Source organism: Notothenia rossii, assembly GCF_949606895.1.
Source record: "Notothenia rossii genome assembly, chromosome: 8".
Classification (NCBI taxonomy): Eukaryota; Metazoa; Chordata; class Actinopteri; order Perciformes; family Nototheniidae; genus Notothenia; species Notothenia rossii.
The window spans coordinates 43,376,601-43,391,233 of NC_136906.1; positions in this window are offsets into that span (position 1 = coordinate 43,376,601).

The window sequence follows — 14,633 nt, forward strand, 5'->3', positions numbered from 1 at the left end:
TTTGTTTGTGTGTGTGTGTGTGTGTGTGTGTGTGTGTGTGTGTGTGTGTGTGTGTGTGTGTGTGTGTGTGTGTGTGTGTGTGTGTGTGTGTGTGTGTGTGTGTGTGTGTGTGTGTGTGTGTGTGTGCGTGTGTGTGTGTGTGTGTGTGTGTTGTAAACAGCTTAAAGTGCATTAAGAGGTTAAACCGAACGATTATGACTTTTAAGTCCAAACACAAGACTGTTTGTATAGGAGGAGAAATGGAAAGAGGCAAAGTTCAGTTAGATGGGGTTTAGAATTCCAGGTCAACAGCTCTACAGTTTACCGTGATTGGTCGTTGGCATTGGGTTACTTGGACTGCTGATTCTTAAGTTTTGCACTGACATTGAATAATTAGTTTGTATTTTCTAGTTATGTTAAATACCTTTAATTAGGGCCGGAGCATGAAGGTGCTTGGTCTTTAGCACTGAAAGGTCTTGCTAAGATTCATATTTTTCTGCATGTAAAACGTGCAAAATTTGCACAGAGGTCAGGGCTGGCAAAAATCGCAAAGTTCTGCAGTGACTGCATTCGGGGGTGGCAGGCAGGCAGGCAGTCTAGTGCCACCTAGGTATACATTATTTTGGAAGGGCCACACCACACTACATCAGATTGACTTGATATGTGGCACACATATCCAGCTGAAGGTGCAATACAAAAAGGTCAAAACTACTCTAGGCTCCACAAACTTTTTGCGAATTAGCACAATGTGAAAAAAAGTTAAATAACTTCAAAAATGTTCCAATTTGTGCGTCAATGTGTATTATTTTAAATGATCACGATCTGTCAAAAACAATGGCCGCCATTAATCAAAACATCTTCGCAAAAGGAAGAAACGTACATAACTCCTTCACAATAAGCCCAATCATCATAGATTTTACACCCGACCCATAGGGAACGGTAAAACACCACACAATTGTATAAACCGGTGAACATAATTTTACGAAATTTGGTACAGATGCTCTGGGGGCGAGTATGAACTAAGATCTCAATGATCAAAACTTTGAAGAATGTGGTTGTGGCCTATGATGTTTTCTAAATTTGCAATGAGTTAGAGTTAGCTGCAAACACAAAACTTTCTACACACGTTACAGACCATGGTCTTTAATTTGTGTTATAATAGCTCCAATACCCTATCGTGGTAGTCGGATATAGTTTCCCCGATTTTCACAGAATTTGGAACAGACATTGCTCATGGAATTGTTAACAGATTTCACATTGGCTATCATTAGCCTGGACAATTTTATTAATGTTAGTTTTTCTCACTTGATCTATTCCCTTCTCCCAGAGAATAGATCCTACACATTTCAATTCTGAAAGGAATAGCTGCTAATCAAATGTAAAGCTACATTTCAAAAGAATATCGATAACTCAAACGATGAGAAGGTGATGGGGAAAGCCCCATTTTTGAAGATTTAAATGTCAAATTACTACTCACACATAGTTGGAGTAAACTACTAGACATGTAAAAAAAAACAAAGACATTAAGCAGCTACGTTGCCGTTTCGCTCCCTGCAAAAAATCTTCGGACTTTCTATGAGTGACTGTACTGGGTGCTGGGGGAGCTGCGCAGGCAGGGACGTGCACTTGCACTCCAAACCCTTTTTCGGATTTGATATGGCATGAACACTATATCCCTACATGCATTGCGGCTAAAACATCCAATCAGCGAGCTTAAACCATAGCTGAGGATCTTGGGTAATCAGTTCAGTGGCTTTGTATCGGTTATGGCTAGAAAGGATCCGTCTCGCGTAAAACTCTCGCGAGAGTTTGGCTGAATGTCACCTGGCTGAATGTTTACGTTTGGCAGGCAGCCTTTCAGTTACGATCGTTAACATCAGTGGGCCACAGCGAATGATGTTGAGAAGCTAAACTATCTATTAATGATGTCAATGACAGGGAGTGTGATTGTTGAAATAGGGTGTTAGCGGTCTTGCTGTTCAAAGAAGAATGACAACACTGTAGATCACCAACACTATGCTTTATTTTGTATTCACAGGCAAGTCAACGTTGTCGCAGTAAAAGCCCCAAGATAGCTCCTGGTGCAATACAATGTTCCCCTGCAGTGTTTTACTATTATGTCTGATGTTTCTCTATTAATATTGCTGCTGCATTAATGTGTATGTTGCATCATGTTACGGCTGTAGATGTGTTTCCGAGCCGCTCCGATTACAACGAGAGTTACAACGAGAACGTGACGTCATATTTATACTAGACGGATCCTTTCTAGCCATAACCCTGTGTATCGCCATGTGTATCGCAACGATGCTACGTCTGTTTCCGGTTGTTTTTATTTTGAAATTCAGTTCCTGACGGACGCCAAAAAAGCCAGGGATTATGGAATCAAACAAATAAATAAAAACAAGGATAATTGTGTGTTATTGGTGAGTAAATAAGTGTGTTATTTAGAAAATAATAACAAATTAGAAGGAAAAAAAGATTTTTAAAAATGCAGATGTCAGTATTCTGAGGCTTTGAGCCCCATTTCTTTCCTCACAGACGACAAAAAAAGTCCGACATTATACGATTTAAAATAAAAGCAATAATTGTGGCTTGATATTGAGTAAGGACATGTTTTTATGAACCCCACAGTCTTCCCAGACCCGAACGGACAAAAAGACGTGCTACAGGCACAAAACATACATTGCTTTTAAAATCGTTCTGTGACACGAAAAAAAAGGGAAAATCGTGTTGGTGAACACGAATCAATAGATTAAATGTCGTGACTATAACACGAAATGCCGTGAGACTGGGTTGGATTATTGAGCCTTCATTGTAACATTATATCAGCATTTTCTTTCTTTTCATTTTTTTGCACAGATTGCAAAGTGGACAAGTATTATAACTTATTGTTCTAGCAAAGGGATTGCAAAATTGTATTATGTATTTATTTGTTTGAGCACACAGACTTATGGAGCATTGTTATATTATCACTGTTCTAGCAAAGTGATTTATAATTTTTTTTAAAGGAATGCTCACGTTCATATTGATGTATTTTAATAAATGTTAACTTGGTCCATTACGTGACTATTTGTGTTGGGGGGGCCCGACTTTTTTTTTTCTCCAAAGGGGGGGCCTGACAGAAAAAGTTTGAAAACCACTGCTTTAGGGGCTCCGTAGATATCTACTAAACTAACACATACAAATAAAGAGAGTAATGTAGGCCTGTTATACTGAGTGATATATATCATACAGTACACACTGCTCTGCTTTCTGCAAGGACCTCACAGCTGTTCTCACTGTAAACATCACGTCTGAATCAAGCAGTTAAAGAGCCTGTGACAGCCTCCCAACAACTGTTGTGCAATGAAATATTGGGCTACTAGTAATCTCGAACCGTCAGCTTAAAAAAGAAGGTGCGATACCGTTCCGATAAATATCAATAATTTCGAACATCGCGGGGAAATTTCTTCGAGTTTTGGGGGAAGCTGGAAGCGACGTCAATGCGGGAATGCTTCACTGTGCGGCGAGAGAGCCAAACACGGACAAAGTGTGTTGTAATGCGTAGAAATGGTGAATTACTGAGTTTAGGCACGTTAATAACGTTTTAATTAAGTTGACTACAGTATATTCATATTTGTTAGTGCTTTCATGTCAATTCGGCGAACATAAACATAAATGATCGTGGTGAATATGATGATTAAATTAGGATTAAAAATCGGTAGTGAGAGCTTCCGAATTTCCTCCCGTCGGATGTGATATAAAAACAAATCGATTATTTTTGTAGTTGTAAACTCAAGTGGATGAAACTACATATTAGTGCTTTCATGTCAATTTGGCGAACATGATACATTAAATGATCGTGAGGATGATGATTAAAAATTGTTTGTTTGAGCCGGTCTGCATTTCCTGATGAAAAAACAAACCGATGCTTTTTGTAGTTGTAGTACACCAACATGGATTAAACGTGTGTTTTTTTTACCACAATGTTGGGGAAATTAATGGATAAAATGCACGGATTATGATTAGTATTATTATTATTCACACTCCGATCGGGACACTAGGTCCACCGTTTCCCCGCAGCGAGGCTCCCCCCGTTGACAGGTTACGTGGGCTGGGCTGGGTGCAGTAGCGGACTGGCCATCGGGACGAATCCCGATAGGCCGGTAACGAAGTGGGCCGGTCGGATAAGTCACTAGCACATCCCCCAATTGACGTTGACAATTTACTAGCGGTACCGAAGTGGGCCGGTCGAGAGTCCTGGGCTGATTTTTAGTCCCATCCCACCACCGTATTATCGCCCATATTGACGCACCTAAGTCCTAAACTTCTAACAGATAAAACATAAACTGATCCTTCAGCTTCATATGAGCTCTCAGACACGTTCAAAATTAAACTGTCATCGCTGTCATCACTTGCTGCTGTGTGTGCCATCGTGCGTTTACATGCAGATGCTGGGATCCTGAACTGAGGTTACCTACTGTAAAGGCCCAGATACACCGGCCCGAAATCGGCAGTAAATGGGAGTCGGGCCGAACATGAGCGTGGGCACGCCCTATTCGGAGTGGTGTGTGCCGCACCGCCGGGTCTTTTCTGCCGACCTGACGCCTTTTCTTGCCGATTCAACATGTTGAATCGGCGTCGGGAACACCACCGGAAGTCGGACAAAGGGATAACACTGATTGGCTGTTCAGCTAGCGAATCAGTGCATGAGAAGCGTTAACGGAAGTGAAGGAGGTAAACAAATGATTTAAAATGGAAGATGGAACACCCACGGACGGCTATTTCACCTCATCGGTTTATAGAGCTCCTGTTCATTCATGTTTTTAATGGACGAGAGTGAAAATGGAAAGAAAAACTCTATTTGTTGTTTGTTTATATCACGGAGTCTGTTCTTCTTCTCTGTCTTCCGGTTGTTGCCTCTTTTGAATGATGAATACACACTACCGCCGCCTGCTGGTAAGGAGAGTTATTGCCACTCACGCATACGCAGTTCATACGTGCTCGGCTCGGATTTGCGGTGTGTTCCAGTGCGCGAAGTCGGCAAATACGCAGGAGAGTCCGGCGACGCAACAGTCGGTGTCGGCGTCGGCGACTTCTCAGGTGACTGGCCGGTGTATCTGGGCCTTAACCCCAGCTGCTGTGAGTATTGGCGAAGCCCTCTAGGCTTTCGCTATTGGGTAATCCCCCTGCGCACCCGCGCAGCACTGAAACACTTGTAGTCTGGCTCCCTTCCGGTATAAATAGGAAGGAGGCCCGACAATCTGCTCCCATACAAAATAACTTTTCTTCAGCTATTCGTGGAGCCAGTGGGGCCCAGCACTTAGAGGGTTTCGCCAATACTCATAGAAGCTGGGGTTACAGTAGATAACCTCAGTTCTATTTCGTATATGGCTTCGCCCTCTAAAGCTATCGCTATTGGGTTAAGGGCGAAGCAAGATGTAGTCTGCGCCCCACTGGGTCCGCTCGGTACCAGAAGGACAGACACACCTGCTCAGATAATAGCCCATGCCTATTGTTGCATGCGAAATGGCGCATCACAGTCCCTGGAAAATAGCATAACATGAACATTCTCTAAGGGGGACGAAGGCTGGGAACAATACAACAATACAATACATACGCTGTGAGAAGTAGAGACGAAGGTCACACTTTGTCCAGCGACAAAAAGAGGGGGAACAGCAGCTCCCTGATTGCAGACAGGCAGCAGAGCGCACAGCTGGATCCCTGACGTCACTCACTCTGACAACGCATTCCGTACAAAATGTGTCACCGGAGAGGGATAGTTCCTCCACTCGCTGCCACGAGAGCCGCGTCTCTGCTGGCTGAGTTTAATTCCACTCCCAGATAAATGGATATCTGAGAGGGAAGAGGACAGCTCTTCTTCAAATTCATTATGAAAACCCAGGCTTTGACAGATGCGATACGAGATGTAACGTCTGTAAAGCGACTTCCTCCCTGGAGCGAGCCAGCAATAGCAGGTAGTCCAGAGAAAAACACACTCTCATCCCTCCTCTGTGTAGTGGCTCCAGCCTTCTATACACAAAAAATGTGAGGAGCCAGGAAATATCCGAACGCTATTTCCTGTGTTTCGGGATGATGGGTACGTGGAAGTATGCATTCCTTCAGATGGAAGTGAACCAGTCGTCCTGGTGAACACATTCCAGCACCTGATTTTCTTCCCCTTGAGGAACCCTGGAAATAGCCTCTTTCAACAGGAGTTCCTGCAGCTCGGATTGGAGCGCAAGACATAGCTTCTGGGAGGACAGGAGTGTTTCCTGTATCCCATTGAACTGTGGGGGGGCGGGGGAGAGGCGAACTGCAGGGCGTATCCTCTGCTGATCAGCCTGCTCATCCATCTGTCCATCAGACACACGCGCTGCCACTCTGAGAAAAACTCTGAGAGCGGGCGCACGTGCTCGAGATGTGTTTTTGGTCTTCATGGTGACGAGCCACGCCAGAGCCCCTGCCGCCGCTGCCCGTGAGGCAACCCAAGGTGTGCTTGGACCAAAAGGGCTGCGCGGGGGCCTCCAAACGCTGCGTCTCACTCTGACTCTCATCATGAGGCGCGTACACACTCAGGGGATGGATGGAGGTGTGTGCAGTGCTGCCCACATGAGGCGTTATAACGGCGCTCATGGGTTTATTAAGGCCGTGTGTACGAGGCGTATCTCGGACAGAGGAATGCCGCGAGCTCTGTAGTTTATTAACCAACAGGTTAAAACCAGGCTTCAGCAGCGAGCCCTGCTGTCTACTTAATCAACAGATTAGTGGCAGCCGGCTTAGTTAGTGAGCTCTGCATTTTATTAACCGACAGGTTTAAACCAGCAGGCTTCTGCAGCCAGCCCTGCTGTCTACTTAATCAACAGATTAGTGGCAGCCGGCTTAGTTAGTGAGCTCTGCAGTTTATTAACCGACAGGTTAAAACCAGCAGGCTTCTGTAGCGAGCCCTGACGCCGTGGCGCTGCGGGCGCTGCCGCTGGGGGCGCTCAGCCTGGAATACTGACAGATCAAGGATGGGTCTCATTCCCCCGTTCGGGCTTCTCTGTGATGTGCTGTAATGGTCGTCGTGGTGACGAGCCACGCCATTGCCCTCGCCGCCCGTGAGGCGAAAGGGCTGAAAGGGAGCCTTCACACGCTGCGTTTCACTCCGACTCTCATCATGAGGCGCGTACACGCTCAGGGGATGAGCAGGGGGATTACCCAATAGCGATAGCCTTAGAGGGCGAAGCCATATACGAAATAGAACGGTGCAGCTGGAGCGCTTGGCCCGCAATGACGTCACACATAATTTGGCGGGATTTGAAGAATCCCTGAGAAGATCCAGAATATGGTCAACATTGAAGGGCAGATTAATGGTTATCTAGACCCTCCAGAAAAACGCGATTCTGCGATCGCAGAATTTACCGCATAATCATCAAAATGGCGCAGATTTTTAAAAGGCCGCATATTTATCAAAAGGTCGCATAATCCCCGCATTTTTCCACACAAAGTTGAGGGGAAAAAAGTTAACTCGTCTTGACGTGACGTCATCAGCTCGCGCATCACAGAATGTAAACAACACTGTATAGAGTGAACGTGTGGAGCTCACACGATAGAGAAAACACCAAGATGAAAAAATCTAATCCATCTCATTTACCGACGAACATTTCTACTAAAGACCGGGCAAAAAGTGGGGGGAAACTATTCTGCACCCCGTGCAACTGTGTGTCGGAGCATAAGAGAAAATCAACGGTGACGACGCACTTTGATTCATTCAAACATGAACAACAAAGCGGACAAGAAAGCCAGACAACGCACGTTCACCGAGGCATCAACTTCCAAAACCCTTTCGAGGGCTACAAGAAACGAAGTGAGTAGCCTACAAGATGGAAGCTGGTCAGATAACGAACGAGTAAATGAAAACAGAATGAGGCGGAGAAGTGTGTGTGTGTGGGGGGGGGGGTGTGTGTGTGTGAGATCAAAATAGCCCAATTGCTTTTACAATAAATAAACATTGAATTTGTTTAATTGAATAGTAAAGGGGTTTAACGTTAGTGGCAGGTTGTGTGTGAGAGAGAATAAATAAGACAGCCCAATATTTAAAATTTGTTTTATTCTTTTTTCCTGCATATTTCGCAACTTTCCGCATATTTCGCAACTTCCCGCAATTTCACCGCATAAAATCACATAAAAACCCTGCATGTTTAATCGCATAATCAAGGATTTTAGCCCGCATAATCAAGGAATTTAGCCCTCGTTTTTCTGGAGGGTCTAGTTATCAAAGTACAAATATCCAAAATCAGTTCAGTAACGGTTTTCGTGGGGACAATATTTACTCAAATTGATGGGTTTGGATGATGGGGGAAACTCGTGTCACAGGCTCTTTAATTAAATAATATCCAGGGGATGCATGCAGAGCCATGGGCGCTGGAACGGGGGTGCTGAGGGCGCTGCAGCACCCTTGTCTGAATTATTATTTGACGGTTATTGCTAAATTCCACATTGTTGGTAAAATAATATTTTGACCTGCCCCGAATGTTTTTTCTGTAGCCCCGGACAATTCTACCTCAATAATATAATACATTAACCGTGCTTTAGGTGAACCTCATCAAGACACTTGAGAGGACGGCAGGATTGTAATTTCCCGTTTTCAGTGAATGCAACAGTGGCAAGACACCAGACCAATCAGAGAGTTGCATGGAAATATGTGCTTGTGTCATTCAAGCTCGGCTCTGTGTGTGTGTGTGCGGAAATAGCGCATTTAGGCCCAAAAAAAAGGCTGTTGGATTCACATGATTTTAATAAGGACATCGGTTGCACATATTAAAAACATGTGTACTCAAAACTATTCCCTTATGTTAAAGACACACAACTATGTTATTTCAAAGAAACATGAAATTGTTATGTTCATTTGAATATTTCCTTTAATATTAAGTATATTAATTGACCCTATATTTAACCAACATGACTTTTTTATGTTCATATTAGGTTTTTAATATGCTCAGTATATTTAACTTGTACCTGTGAAGTTAGCTATCATATATCAGGCTATAACTAAAGTAGCATTGATAATATAGTAACCTTACTGGCAGGACTGTTGATACTGATCCATAACAGAAACTAATGCGCAAGTATCAGCCGTATCTCGTGTTACCTAATGCAACTCCACACAACGGTGCTGTGTACCGGAGGAGAGACGCGAGATACGGCTGATACTTGACGATCTGGCGGAGAAAGGTTGTGGAGCCTCCGTTGATATGCCGTTCTAAATGGCTTGATGGAAAGCAGGTGTGTAGTCGGGGAGGGTGCACAGCTGATTGCAGCAGGTGAGTGGAGGTTGAGCCGGGAGCCAGGAGTGACAGCCACCACGCACACACAAACAACACAGACAGGGGGAAACAAACAAACACAAAGGAGACGGCTGGAGCAGTATAGCCACCACAGCGTTACCTAATGCAACTCCACACTACGTCTTACGGTGCCGTGTACCGGATGGGAGAGAGAGAGCAGCGAAGGGGGGGGGGGGGGGGGAGAAAGTGAAGTAATACGGTTTCCTGATAAAGCTGTGGAGTATGTGCTGCAGGGAGGTGGATGCACAACTCACCCAGGAACGAACGCTAGTTCCAGTCCTTTTTACTGTGGACTCGATGTCCTGACAGGCTGGTATTTGTGCAACCTGCACAAACACAATACTGCACCATGATTACAAATGGTGAAATACAATGTAAAACTACCGAAAAATACCAGCTCACTAAAACACAACCGCTCAACTCAACGCAACTACTAACTAGAGATGTAGCACCGAATTTCAGACTCCAGCTTACACCTTCCTGCCTACAACCTGCCTAAGAACAGTATAGAGGAATGTTAAGCCCTCCCACTACTTTCCAAGAGGGCGTTCCCAGATTTTCGATTTCAGGTTTTAACCAGGAGATTGCGCTTCATTCACAAATACAGAAAGACAAGTTTCATGGACTTTCAGTTGTGTTTTGAAGAGCATCTGAACACATCAATATTTTAGATCAACTAAAGTATATCTAATCTTGTAATTCAATAATATATAGTCTTTATATATTAAATAATCATAATTATAATGTAAATTTTACATTACACTTCTTTATTTGTTATGCTCATACTTTTACCTTTACAATCGTTTGCTTTAATATGCAGTATATTTTTTGTATATTTTTGTGTTTGCTTCCTCCTGCTCCCTTTCGGACACATACTGTATGATTTATTATTATTATTAATATGAAGATATTATTAAGATAAGATAAGATGTTACTTTATTGATTGAACATTTTAGATTAGAATTTGCTGTCCCACGGTAATTCAGAAGGCTCACAGGTCACATTCCGATCATTAATTAAAACAATAGGTGCTTTCACACCGTCTACAGTTTGATTTGTATAGAGGGAGCTCTGTGGCTGAATGGCCAGATTAGGTGTGGCGCATTTATCATAGGTGATCAGAGCTAACTGCCTGCCGTAAGATTTTATTTAAAAAACAGATCTGATTTTAAGACTATTTCTGCACTCATAAAAAATGATAAGAATAAGAATAATGCGTATTGAACTGGTTTCATTAATTAGTGAGTTTATTTAACACTAGAACCGCCAATCGGGTCAATTTGTGTGATGTGTGTTGTGTGTGTGCAATGTAACTTTTTTTCAATAAAATATTCCGTGACTTTTCCTGAAAGTGTGTTATGTTGCACCATATGTTGTTAAAAATTGCATTCTAATAGCGGGATTTAACGGGTTTAGGTAGGCCTATACAAAAACCTCTGGCGGTTCTAGTGTTAAGGTAATTAGGTACAGTAGAAGCCCTTTTTTATCAGTAACTAATTTAGCAGTTGAACATAAAAGTCAACTAACTGAGGGTCACTTGCAATGACAGTGTTGTGTCTAACTGTAAGCTTGTCACTCAAAGTAACCTGCAGTTAATTTAGCTGCTTGAAAAGAAAGATCAGGGGGGGAGGGGGGGAGAGAGCTATAGTTGATGGGCCATTAGTTGTGTAAATACACAGCTGAGAGCTGCATGTCAATTTAAATCAATACATACAACTATTTTTTAAATCAATAAAAACCTTTTCTAAATCCATAAAAGCATTTAAATTAATATTGGGAGTCATGTCGTTACTTTGTTGAGAATGTGGCCATGTAATAAGCGGGATAATTTGCAGCGACTTGTTCGTTATGGGGAAAATAACACCCGTCATGTGTGTGTAGAGGTGTGTGTGGTTAAAACACTTTCATGAAGTGAAGGAGGTTTTCCTTCTATAAAACAGCTGTGGGCAGCAGTGAGTGTCACGGACATGAATTCATAGATCAAGGCAGACTGGTGCACACACTCTCCTTTCCTGCCGGGCGACACGCCTGTTCTAAGCCGTGTCCCTCACTCCTCACATCCCAAGCTGCTTCCTCAAAAATTGTATTATGTTGTTACATCGTTTCAGATGTTATGTTTAAGTTGTGCTCTGTCTATGTTCAGTGATGCAAACTTGTCCCCTTTTGGCGAAATTCGCCGTTTTGAATCCAAAATAGGTCGTTTGTGTGATTCATGTAGATCTGCAATAAAAATATTTTTGGGGTATGGGGGGGTCTGGGACCCGGAATAATCTGCGGCCGTGAGCTGTTATGTGCCATCATGACACGCATGGTGTTCTTTTTTTATATATTATAATGAAGTGCGAGCTATGTGCTTGAGTCTTCCTGCCTGTCGGCTCTGCTCATGGTGGATGTATAATAAGGCTCTGCTGCTCCGAGATGATGGTCTAGCTTCAGCAGCTACATTACCTACGGGTGCGTTCGTTAATATTAACTGCAGAGCTCTCAAGGTTCCCCCCCCCCCCCCCAGTTTTTTTCATAGGCTATAAAAAGAGGTGGTATAAGTATATATATATTGTACGTGAGTAAAAGTACTAAGATCTTGTACTTGAGTAAAAGTAGAAGCACTCAGGTCTTGTACTTGAGTAAAAGTAGAAGCACACAGATCTTGTACTTGAGTAAAAGGAGAAGTACTCCGATCTTGTACTCGAGTAAAAGTAGAAGCACACAGATCTTGTACTTGAGTAAAAGGAGAAGTACTCAGATCTTGTACTTGAGTAAAAGGAGAAGTACTCAGATCTTGTACTAGAGTAAAAGTAGAAGTACTCAGATCTTGTACTTGAGTAAAAGTAGAAGTACTCAGATCTTGTACTTGAGTAAAAGTAGAAGTACCAGAGTGTAGGAATACTCTGTGACAGTAAAAGTCCTGGATTCAAAATGTTCCTCAAGTAAAAGTAGAAAAGTATTATCATCAAAATATAGTTAAAGTAGCGACAGTAAAAGTAGTCATTGTGCAGATTGGTCCATTTCAGAATAATAGATATGATAGGTTTTATAATGATTGATCATGAAAGTGTTCTCAAAGCTGGTAAAGGTGCAGCTAGTTTGAATTACTTTGTATACTAAAGGGTAGCTTGTGGATTTGCTCCAGGTGGAACTAAAGTCTGATTTAACACTTGATTATATTTCACATCATTCATCCACATCTGTGAAGTAACTAAAGGTATTAAATACATGTAGTAGCAAAACATTGAAATACTTAAATAAAGTACAAGTATCTCAAAACTGTGCCCAAGTATAGTACTTGTTGAGTTTATGAAATTAGTTACTTTACACCATGTGGCTATAAAGATAGAAAGACTAAGCCTTGCACAGAGGCATGAAAATACATTTTCAAAATGCTCAACAGTGCTGCCAAAATTATAAACTGACTGCTACACAATTTAAAATAAATGCTTTTATATATTTCTATTAGATGTGACTCTTTGGCGTTTCTGTTATTATTAACACTGCTGCTTTAGTTGTTCTGACTGCTAATATCCTCTGTTATTCCTCATTTTAAAGCCGATATTCTGTGGGGTGGGGGAGCCGGGGGCTCGGATCCTTGTCACCTTTTTCATACCTGATGAGTTTGTATCCCTGTATGTTAAAAAGCCTCAGTCACCTTAATTCATGTAATAAAAACATCTCAGGTCAGTAACACTCAAAGCTAAATGTGCAATACCATGTTCAGCTATGTTACTATTTATAATGTTATAAAGGGGAGAGAGAGCTGTGGTTGATGGGCCATTAGTTGTGTAAATACACAGCTGAGAGCTGCCGTTTCATTCAGACTGTTTAAAAAACGGTAACAACGGACTATTTTTCTTAGCGGATGCATGTCAATTTAAATCAATACATTGTGGTGCCGAAGAAAGGGAGTCGGAGGCGGTGTATTAAGAATGGAGTTCCAATCTTTATAATCCATTCATCTCCATTAGGTTAATACATGAACTGCTCTGTATCACAAGCTAGCAGGAATGGCAAGCTAAAGCAACAGGTGTTCCCACTAAAGGGTCCGTGTGGCAACACAATAAACAAGGTGAATTATGGTCCCACATGTTGTCACCACAACATACAACTATTTTTTAAATCAATAAAAACATTTTCTAAATCCATAAAAGCATTTAAATTAATACTGGGAGTCATGTCGTTACTTTGCTGAGAATGTGGCCATGTAATAAGCGGGATAATTTGCAGCGACTTGTTCCTTATGGGGAAAATAGCACCCTTCATGCAGATCAGGATCCCTCGGCTACGCTTTGGGATCCTGATCTGCTGACGAGGCTCCATTAAAATATTAATATTTTTAGTGAATTACTGAGTTTAGGCACGTTAATAACGTTTTAATGAAGTTGAATACAGTATATTCATATGTTTCAGTGATTTCATGTCAATTCGGCGAACATAAACATAAATGATCATGGTGAAGATGATGATTAAATTAGGATTAAAAATCGAGAGCCGGACTGCATTTCCTCCCGTTCATTTTTTCCGACTAAACAACATTATTTTCTTAAATAACAACATGGTGATCGCGGGTAAAAGCGGCCGAGATGGGTTTTCTCCGCAGGGTGGCTGGTGTCTCCCTTAGGGATAAGGTGAAAAGTTCGGTCATCCGGGAGGGACTCGGAGTTGAACCGCTCCTCCTTCGCGTCGAAAGGAGCCAGTTGAGGTGGTTTGGGCACCTAGTTAGGATGCCACCTGGGCGCCTCCCTAGGGAGGTGTTCCAGGCACGTCCAGCTGGGAAGAGACCAAGGGGTAGACCTAGAACCAGATGGAGGGATTATATCTCTTCGCTGGCCTGGGAGCGCCTTGGGATCCCCCAGTCAGAGCTGGTTGATGTGGCCATGGAAAATAAAGTTTGGGGCTCTCTGCTGGAACTGCTACCTCCGCGACCCGACCACGGATAAGCCGGAGAAGATGGATGGATGGACAACATGGTGATGTTTTGTAAATGATTACATGTCTCTTATTTAGCACAGAGTATGATATCCCTGACATATGGATCTTAACAAAGTTCCGCTGTAAATCCAGCGTACTGTATCTGACTTTATTTCACATGAGCTCTAGTGTGGAACCCCACTGAACCCCCTGGTGGATCAATGATCCATTGCAGCTGGCTTCATTATAATTACATTTATCTATCACAGGGGCGGTCTCAAGTCAAGCTGGAGGTTTTCCCTTGAGCGAGGGCAGATCACGTACCAATCACGGCCCTCGCGTTTCAAACTGTCTGAAATGAATCGCTACATCCGTATACCCGCGGTCAGAGAGCGGAGATGTGTAATATGACGCGTTTGACGTATGACCTTAAAAAGAAAGCCG